Raw genomic sequence first — 9,815 nt, forward strand, 5'->3', positions numbered from 1 at the left:
TTATGTATTTTGAAACAGAGTTTCACTAAGTTCTGAAGGGCCTCACTAAGTACCCGAGGCTGGCCTGGAACCTGAGATCCTCCTGTCTTAGCCTCCCAAGTATTGGGATTACACACATCCGCAACCACACCTGGCTGTCCATAGTATTTTACAAGTTGTTCCTTACAATCATATGAGAAAAATGCTAAGATATCCTCAATGCCTTACAATAAATAAGGAAGACTGGGTAAAATGAGCGTAAATTGCCTGAGGCAAGGCAGTTTTAATTTTCGGAAGCTTCAAGACAAAGTGATATAAGTTGTAAATTAAGGTTTTTGGCAGACATTGTGAGGTTGTTGGATTTGTGAGCAGGGGCTCCACCCTCAGCTGATGTGTTACAAAGTTGAGCGAGAAGACCCTTACATAAAAAACTGTACTGTACTGTAAGACCTAAAATTAAAGTCCCAGCGGGTCGTGGTGGCACATGCTTGTAATCCCAGTTTTGGTGTGCTGAGACAGGAGGATCTTTGTTTGCGAACAGGCTCAGCTTCTTAGGGCCTCTGCAACTCAGTGAGACACTCTTTCAAAATAAAAAAATAAAAATATGGCTGGCGGGAGTGCTTCGGGTAGAATGCTCCTGGGTTCCATCCCTAGAATTGCAAAAAAAAAAAAAAATGAAATAAGAAATCCAATATTATGTGTGGCTTTTGACATTCATTGTAACAAGTCTGGTCTCCAGCGGCCTTCCTGCAAGTTCCCCTCTATACTCTAGTGCTTTTAGATCAGATCCCCTTGCTGAACAACCATCTCTATCAAGGAGATGAGGTACAGCTACTGTTTTTGCATACATGGTGGCTTTCTACTCCAAGGGAATTTTTGCACTTGTTCTAAGGAGTAAATCCCATCCTCTCATGGAAACTAGAGGTCAACCTCATTCTCTTCCACAATCCTGCCTTCCACAGACCCTGCTTATCACTGGTTCTGAATTCACCTCCCATATGGCCCCATGTGGCATATCATGCCTTCCTTCCCCTGGCTGTGAGTACATGAGTACATATGATTCATGAACTGCTAGCAGTCTCATCTGTACATTGTCCAGTGTTGTGTGTTTGGATACCACATAAATTTAGCGTGAAAACTCTTCCCTCAGCAGTGGAGTAAAAAGGTCATTAAACATAGTTTTCAAAATTAAGTAGGGATCATAGATAATATACATCTAAAAGAAATGTCTACTTGGTAAAGTAATTTGTTTATAAGTGATACTATCAAAAATACCAACTAGGGGCTGGTGGTGCATGCTTTTAATCCCAGCATTCGCGAGGCTAAGATTAGAGGATCGCAGTTTGCAGACAACCTCAGCTATGTAGTTAGCCTCCCCGCATGTTAGTGAGAACCTATTTTAAAATAAAGAATAAAAAAATAAAGAATAAAAAATACACCTGGGGTGTAGCTCAGCGGTAGAATGCCCCTTGAATCTGTTCCCGGTACTCGAAAAAAAAAATACTGTAATCTGAATGTCTTATAAAGCAGAAATTCATCTTCTCACAGTTCTGGAGGCCACAGGTCCAAGCTCGAGGGGCCATCTCGGTTGGTTTCCTCTGAGACCTCTCTCAGTAGTTCTCAGAGGGCCATGTTCTCGCTGCCTCTTCAAAGAGTGGTCCCTTTGTGTGTGCAAATCCTTGGTGTTTTCCTTTAGGTCTTCCTGTCTTCTTATGATGACACCATATTCAGACTACATTAGAACCAACCCCAGTGGCTTCACTGTCCTCAGTTACCCTTTTAAAGACCTATCTCCAAACAGAGTTATGCTGTAAGGTACTTCCGTGTATAAATTTTGAGGGAGAGGGTGTACAATTCAGCCTCCAACAGGCAAAACAGGAGGTGTCTTTGCCCTTATCTGAGCGCAAAAGAAGAGAGTCCACAAGTAAGTGTCTTGCCTACATTGTTTCATGGAGTTTCTGGAAAATAAAAGTGATATTCCCTTGAGGTGAGATGCACAGAAGCAATGTGTCATGTAGTTTAGATGAGAAGAAATATCTCACTTCTTTAAAATTATATTCCAAATATTTTATCTTGAGTGTTGTTTGGTTGATTCTGAGAGGAGGCTAGATTTTGTGTATGGAGAAAAAAAATGAATGAAAATTGAGGTTTTGGGGGATGAAAATGCAGCTGAGAAGCAATGAAGGAGTTGGTCCTTGATAAAATTCTAGGTGCTTTGAGTTGCATCCAGATGGAAAAATTCCCCACACCCCAATTAAATAGCAAATCGCTATTTTTCTTCCATAGCCTTGAGGTTAAATTTTTAATTTTACTTGCTAGAATACATTTTTGGCTTATTCAATGTCCTTTGATAGTATTTCATTTTCCCTAATATATCCTGTATTTTAAAAATTCCCATGGAGGAAGACAGTATTATCTACATAAAAATCATTATAACAGGGATTCATTAAACACTGAATATTTGCCAGTCATCACAACAGGTGATTTCTATATAATATGCATAATCCACCAATCCTACACAATTGGCTTGATTTAGTTTAGGCTTTGATATTAGAATAGGCTGTTATATAATATGTAACATATATAACATATGTAATATGTTAAAAATTTTAGGCCAAGCAGCTTAGACAACATTAATTTCTTTGTATTTTGGAGGCTGAAAAGTTGAAGGTCAAGGTGCCAGCAACTTTTGTTCCTCCTGATGTCTCTCTTGCAGACAGTAACCTTTGGGCTCTATTTTTCATACTGGAGAGAGAGGGAACACAAGCTTTCTGGTCTCTTATATTATTCTCATCCTATGGGCTCCACCCGCATTACTTCATCAAAAGCTAGCTCCAAAAGTTCACTCAGCAACATTATCACACTGGAGATTACAATTTTTGACATGAATTTTAGAGAAACATAAATATTCCGTATGTAGCATGGCTTAGCAAACCGAAATGGCTAATAAAGAACTAGCAATGGTTTTGTATTCTCAAGGTAGGAAATGATAGAACTAGGATATGTCTCTGATATGAGTTCATCTGGAACCCACATTATTCCACTACTCCCAACTCGATGTTCACCTCGTGTATGCTCATTCATTTCTTTCCTCAGTACTATAAAATATAACTGATGAAAAAAATTTTGTGTCCAAAGTACTGGATTAGAATCCATAGTCAGAGCGACAGAAATACAAAAATATATGTGAGGTTTCCATAACAAAAAGAAAAGATGATGATGATGATGATGATGATGATGATGATGATGATGATGCTTTGTGTGTGGGTCTGGGGATGGAATCCAGGAGCATTTGACCTCCACCTACACCCCCTGCTGTACTTTTTTTTTTTTTTTTTTTTTTTTTTTTTTTTAGTGGTACTGGGGTTCCTGGAAGCCCTTCTACCTCCGGGCTACACTCCCAGACATATTTTATATTTTTGAAACAGGGTCTCTTACGCTAGCGTGGCTGGCTTCAACCTGCGCGATCCTCCTGTCTCCGCCTCCCAAGCGTGAGGATTACAAGCGTGCGCCACCACGCCCGGCGTTATATTTTTCTTTTTTTTATTTTGAAACAGGGTCTCACTGAGTTGCGGAGGGCCTCACTGAGAAGCTGAAGCTGTCTGCGAACAGCGATCATTCGGTCTCAGCCTCCAGAATGCTGAGATTACCTGCGCCACCACGCCAAGCAAGAAAGTAATATTTTAAACTATTATCGTGTACATGTGCAGTGTGTTAAGTTCAAAAGATTGGGATCCACAATTACCTAGCTGCATTGAGATAAGGAACAGATGGGTTTTTTTTTTTTTTTTCCTTGTTGTTGGTTTGTTTTGTTTGATTTTTGGCAGTACTGGGGATAGAATCCAGGGTCATTCTATCTCCAAGCTATACACTCAGCCCTATTTTTAAATTCTTTATTTTTCGACAGGGTCTCACTAAGTTGCAGAAGGCCTCACTAAGTAGCTGGGGCTATCCTCAAACCGAGATCCTCCTGTCTCAACCTTCCGGATGCTGGGATTATGAGCATGTGCCACCAAATCCGGCAAGAAAAGAATATTTTTAACTATAATTGTGTACATGTGCAATGTGTTAAGTTCAAAAGATTAGGATTCAAAATTACCTAGCTGCATTGAGATAAGAAACAGATTGGTTTTCTTGTTTGTTTCTTTATTTGTTGTTTTTGTTTGTTTTGGCAGTACTGGGGATATAACTCAGGGGCATTCTACCTCCAAGCTAAACATTCAGCCCTTTTTTTTTTTTTTTTTTTGTGGTACTGGGGGTGGAACCAGGGGTTTTCTACCTCCGGGCTACACTTCCAGAACTATTTTATACTTTATTTGGAAACAGGGTCTCACTAAGTTGCTAAGAGCCTCACTAAGTAGCTGAGGCTGGCTTCGAACCTGAGCGATCCTCCTGTCTCAGCCTCCCAAGCGCGGGGATTACAAGCGTGCGCCACCATATCCGGCTCAGCCTTATTTTTTATTTATTTTGAGACAGGGTCTCCCTGAGTTGCAAAGTACGTCTAAGTAGCTGGGGCTATTCGCCAACCGAGATCTTCCTGTTTCAGCCTCCTGGATGCTGAGATTACAAACTTGAGCCACCACGCCCGGCTCAGATCAGTATTTTCCCTGGTAGCCATGTTCTATTCCAAACTCTCCCACTTTTTTTCAGCTCTCTCACCTCAGATCTCTATTTGAAGTCGGGAGACATCTCAAGAATTTTCAAGTATGCGGCATTTGTCACGCAGCCTTTTATTAAATATACAGGAGCCAGCAATGCTTGATGGCGCATGACGGGGATCCCAATACTAGGGAGGCTGAGACAGGAAGATTGCAGGTTTGCCGCCAGCCGTAGCAAAATAGTGGGGTCCTCCGCAACTTACCGAGACCCTGTTTCCAAATAAAATACTGCTCTGGGTGTAACGCTGGAGTGGAATGCCCCTGGGTTCAATCTCTATTTCAACAACAAAAGAGAGAGAGAGAGAGGAGAGAGAGAGAGAGAGAAATACCCAAAAGGAGTATATGCAGAGTCGTCTTAGATCGTGAGCGCCCAATCCATGACGCCAGGCTGACTTCTGTAAGGAGGTTCTCAGAAATAGAAGGGTCGTGCTATAAGGGGGACTTGGCAAATGAAGGTGCCTATAGCTTTAAGAGGAGTCAAATCTAGAATCTTCTATGAGACTGAGGGAACCATACACCGGAGCAGAGGGGGCGCCAGCCGAGTCGCTGTCTCATTGGTTACATTCACTTCCTTTTGCCGCCTCTGAAGGAATCCAGTCTGACGCCTTCAGCCCCCGGCGCGGCTCCTCGAGGAAGAAGCCCCGTCTGGTGGACGTCCAGGTGAGCAGTTTAAATGAGACGGAGAGAAGCACCTATCCCAAACAGTTTTCCCCGCACTGAACAAAACCTCGGGTTTTCCCTCAGGATTTCTTTATCGTAAATAAATAAATTAAAGATTTATTTTTGTGGTGCTGGGGATCGAACCCAGATGGATTCTACCTCCGAACTTTGACTCCGGACCGATATTTTTGTACTTATTTAGTATCTTTTGGGAAATGGCCTCGCGATGTCTTTGCGAACCACGCTAACCTGCAAACCTTCTATTTCAGCCTTCCGAGTCCCGGGTTAGGGGTCACAGGTGTATGGCGCTGCGCCCGCTTTTTTCCCTCCATCTCAAAAAGCCGCGGGTCAGGTTCCACGGAGAGCCGAGCGGCGTGGCGGGCTCCACCGCTGGGGAGGCGGGAAAAGCGGACAAATAAAGATGGGCGGACATGATGGCGCACGCGTCTCCTCCCGGTACTTGGCGGGCACACAGAGAGGAGGATGGCGGGCTTGTAGCCCCCCCCCTCAGCAATTTACTGAGGTTCTCTGTAACTCAGTGAGAATCTTTTTCAAACTAAAACAATAAAAATAGGACTAAGCCAGGCATGGTGGCTCACACTTCTAATCCCAAAATTTCAGAGGCTGAGACAGGAGGATCACGCAAATTTGAGGCAACCTCAGCTACTTTAAGATAGCCTGTTTACAAATAAACTATAAAAATAGGTCTGAGAGTGTAGCCCAGAAGCAAAAGTCCCCTGGATTCCATCCCCAGTACCACCATAAAAAAAAAAAAAGTAAAAAGAAAAATAGGTTAAGCCAGGCATAGTGGCACACTCTTGTAATCCCTGAGCTTGGGAGTCTGAGACAGGATGATAGTGCAGGTTCAAAGACCCTGTTTCCAAATAAAAAATATAAAAAAATAGGTCTGGGAGTGTAGCCCAGAGGTAGAAGGCCCCTGGGTTCCATCCCCAGTACCACAAAATAAATAAATAAACAAACAAACAAACAAAACAGGGCTAAACCAGGAATAGTGGCATACGCTTGTAATCCCAAGGCTCCAGAGGCTGAGACAGGAGGATAGCCCAGGTTCGAATCCAGCCTCAGCTACTTAGTGAGGCTCTCAGCAACTTGGTGAGACCCTGTGTCCAAAGCAAGTATAAAATAGGTCTAGGAGTATAGCTAAGGGGTAGAAAAGCCCCTGGGTACCACCCCCCGCACTATAAAAAATTTTTGGAGCTGGACGTAGTGATACAGACTTGTAATCCCTGCACTTGGGAGGCTGAGACAGGAGGATCACGCAGGTTCAAAGCCAGCCATGCTGCCATAGGAGATCCTGTTTCCAAAAAAAAAAAAAAAGTATAAAATAGGTCTGGGAGTGTAGCCCAGAGGTAGAAAGGTTTCAAGGAACCCCAGTACCACAACCCCCCCAAAAATTGGATAGCTGGGTGGATGGAGACACTTGTAATCCCATTGCTTGGGAGGCTGAGACAAGAGGTTCACACAGGTTCAAAGCCAGACTCAGCTGGCTTAAAAAACCCTGTTTCCAAATAAAAAAATCTAAAAAAATAGGTCTGGGAGTGCAGCGCAGAGGTAGAAGGTCCCTGGGTTCCATCTTCAGTAACACACACACACACACACACACACACACACACACACACACACACAAATAGGGCTAAACCAGGCATTGTGGTGCACACTAGTAATCCCAATACTTGGGAAGCTGAGACAGGAGGATCGCCCAGGTTCAAAGCCAGCCTCAGCTACTTTGTGAGGCTCTCAGCAACTTAGTGAGACCCTGTTTCCAAATAAAATACAAAAAAATAGGTCTGGGATTTTAGCCCAGATGTAGAAAAGACCCTGAGTTCCAATTCCTGTACTATAAAAAAAAAATGTATACCCAGGCGTGGTAGCACACGCTTGTAGTCCCTGTGCTTGAGAGGCTGAGACAGGAGGATTGCATAGGTTCGAAGCCAGCAGCTGGCGTAAGAGACCCTGTTTCCAAATAAAAAATATAAAAAATAGGTTTAGGAGTGCAGCGCAGAGGTAGAAGGCCCCTGCGTTCCATCCCCAGTACCACACACACATACACACACACACACACACACACACACACACACACACACACACATATACACACACGGAGGGGTATACCGGGCCTGGTAGCACACTTCTTAGGAGTGCGGCGCAGAGTTAGAAGGCCCCTGCGTTCCATCCCAATACCACACACACACACACACACACACACACACACACACACACGGCTAAACCAGGTGTGGTGCTGCAGGCTTGTAATCCCAGTACTCGGGAGGCTGAGACAGGAGGATCACCCAGGTTCAAAGCCAGCCTCAGCTACTTTGTGAGGCTCTCAGCAACTTAGTGAGACCCTGTTTCCAAATAAAATACAAAAAATAGGTCTGGGATTTTAGCCCACATGTAGAAAAGACCCTGGGTTCCAATTCCTGTACTATAAAGAAAAATTGTATACCCAGGCGTGGTGGCACACGCTTGTAGTCCCTGTGCTTGGGAGGCTGAGACAGGAGGATTGCATAGGTTCGACCCTGTTTCCAAATAAAAAATATAAAAAATAGGTTTAGGAGTGCAGCGCAGAGGTAGAAGGCCCCTGCGTTCCATCCCCAGTACCACACACACATACACACACACACACACACACACACACACAGAGGGCTATACCGGGCCTGGTGGCACACACTTGTAATCCCAAGGCTCCATAGCCTGTGAAAGGAAGATACCCCAGGTTCCAAGCCAGCCTCAGCTACTTAGTGAGACTCTAGCAATTTAGTGAGACCCTGTTTCCAAATAAAGTATAAAATAGGCCTGGGAGTATAGCACAGAGGTAGAAAAGCGTGTGGGTTCCACCCACCGTACTATAAAAAAATTTTGGATAGCCAGGCATGGTGGCGTACACTTGTAATCCCCGTGCTTGGGAGGCTGAGACAGGAGGATAGCACAGGTTCAAAGACCCTGTTTCCAAATAAAAAATATAAAAAAAAAAGGTCTGGGAGTGTAGCCCGGAGGTAGAAGGCCCCTGGGTTCCATCCCCAGTACCACTAAATAAAAAAATAATTAAATAAATAAACAAAATAGGGCTAAACCAGGCATGGTGGTGTACGCTTGTAATCCCAAGGCTCCAGAGGCTGAGACAGGAGGATAGCCCAAGTTCGAAGCCAGCCTCAGCTACTTAGTGAGGTTCTCAGCAACTTGGTGAGACCCTGTGTCCAAAGCAAGTATAAAATAGGTCTGGGAGTATAGCTCATGGGTAGAAAAGCCCCTGGGTACCACCCCCCGTACTATAAAAAAATTTTGGAGCCAGGCGTAGTGATACAAACTTTTAATCCCTGCACTTGGGAGGCTGAGACAGGAGGATCACGCAGGTTCGAGGCCAGCTGTGCTGCCTTAAGAGACCGTATTTCCAAATAAAAAAGTATAAAATAGGTCTAGGAGTATATCCCGGAGGTAGAAGGGTTTCAAGGAACCCCAGTACCACACCCCCCCCAAAAAATTGGATAGCTGGGCGGGTGGGCACGCTTGTAATCCCATTGCTTGGGAGGCTGAGACAGGAGGATCACACAGGTTCAAAGCCAGACTCAGCTGGCTTAAAAGACCCTGTTTCCAAATAAAAAAATCTAAAAAATAGGTCTGGGAGTGCAGCACAGTGGTAGAAGGTCCCTGGGTTCCATCTTCAGTAACACACACACACACACACACACACACACACACACACACATAGGGCTAAACCAGGCATTGTGGTGCACACTTGTAATCCCAATACTTGGGAGCTGAGACAGGAGGATCGCCCACGTTCAAAGCCAGCCTCAGCTACTTAGTGAGGCTCTCAGCAACTTAGTGAGGCTCTCAGAAACTTAGTGAGACCCAGTTTCCAAATAAAGTATAAAATAGGTCTGGGATTATAGCCAAGATGTAGAAAAGACCCTGGGTTCCAAATCCTGTACTATAAAAAAAAATTGTATACCCAGGCGTGGTGGCACACGCTTGTAGTCCCTGTGCTTGGGAGGCTGAGACAGGAGGATTGCATAGGTTTGAAGCCAGCAGCTGGCGTAAGAGACCCTGTTTCCAAATAAAAAATATAAAAAATAGGTTTAGGAGTGCAGCGCAGAGGTAGAAGGCCCCTGCGTTCCATCCCCAGTACCACACACACATACACACACACACACACACACACACACACACACACACACACACATACACACACACACACAGAGGGCTATACCGGGCCTGGTGGCACACACTTGTAATCCCAAGGCTCCATAGCCTGTGAAAGGAAGATACCCCGGGTTCAAAGCCAGCCTCAGCTACTTAGTGAGACTCTAGCAATTTAGTGAGACCCTGTTTCCAAATAAAGTATAAAATAGGTCTAGGAGTGTAGCTCAGAAGTAGAAAAGCATGTAGGTTCCACCCACCGTACTATAAAAAATTTTGGAGTCAGGCGTGGAGGCACACGCTCGTAATCCCTGCGCTTGGGAGGCAGAGAAAGGAGGATCACATAGGTTCAGAGCC

Source organism: Muscardinus avellanarius (genome assembly GCF_963383645.1).
Source record: "Muscardinus avellanarius genome assembly, chromosome: X".
Lineage (NCBI taxonomy): Eukaryota > Metazoa > Chordata > Mammalia > Rodentia > Gliridae > Muscardinus > Muscardinus avellanarius.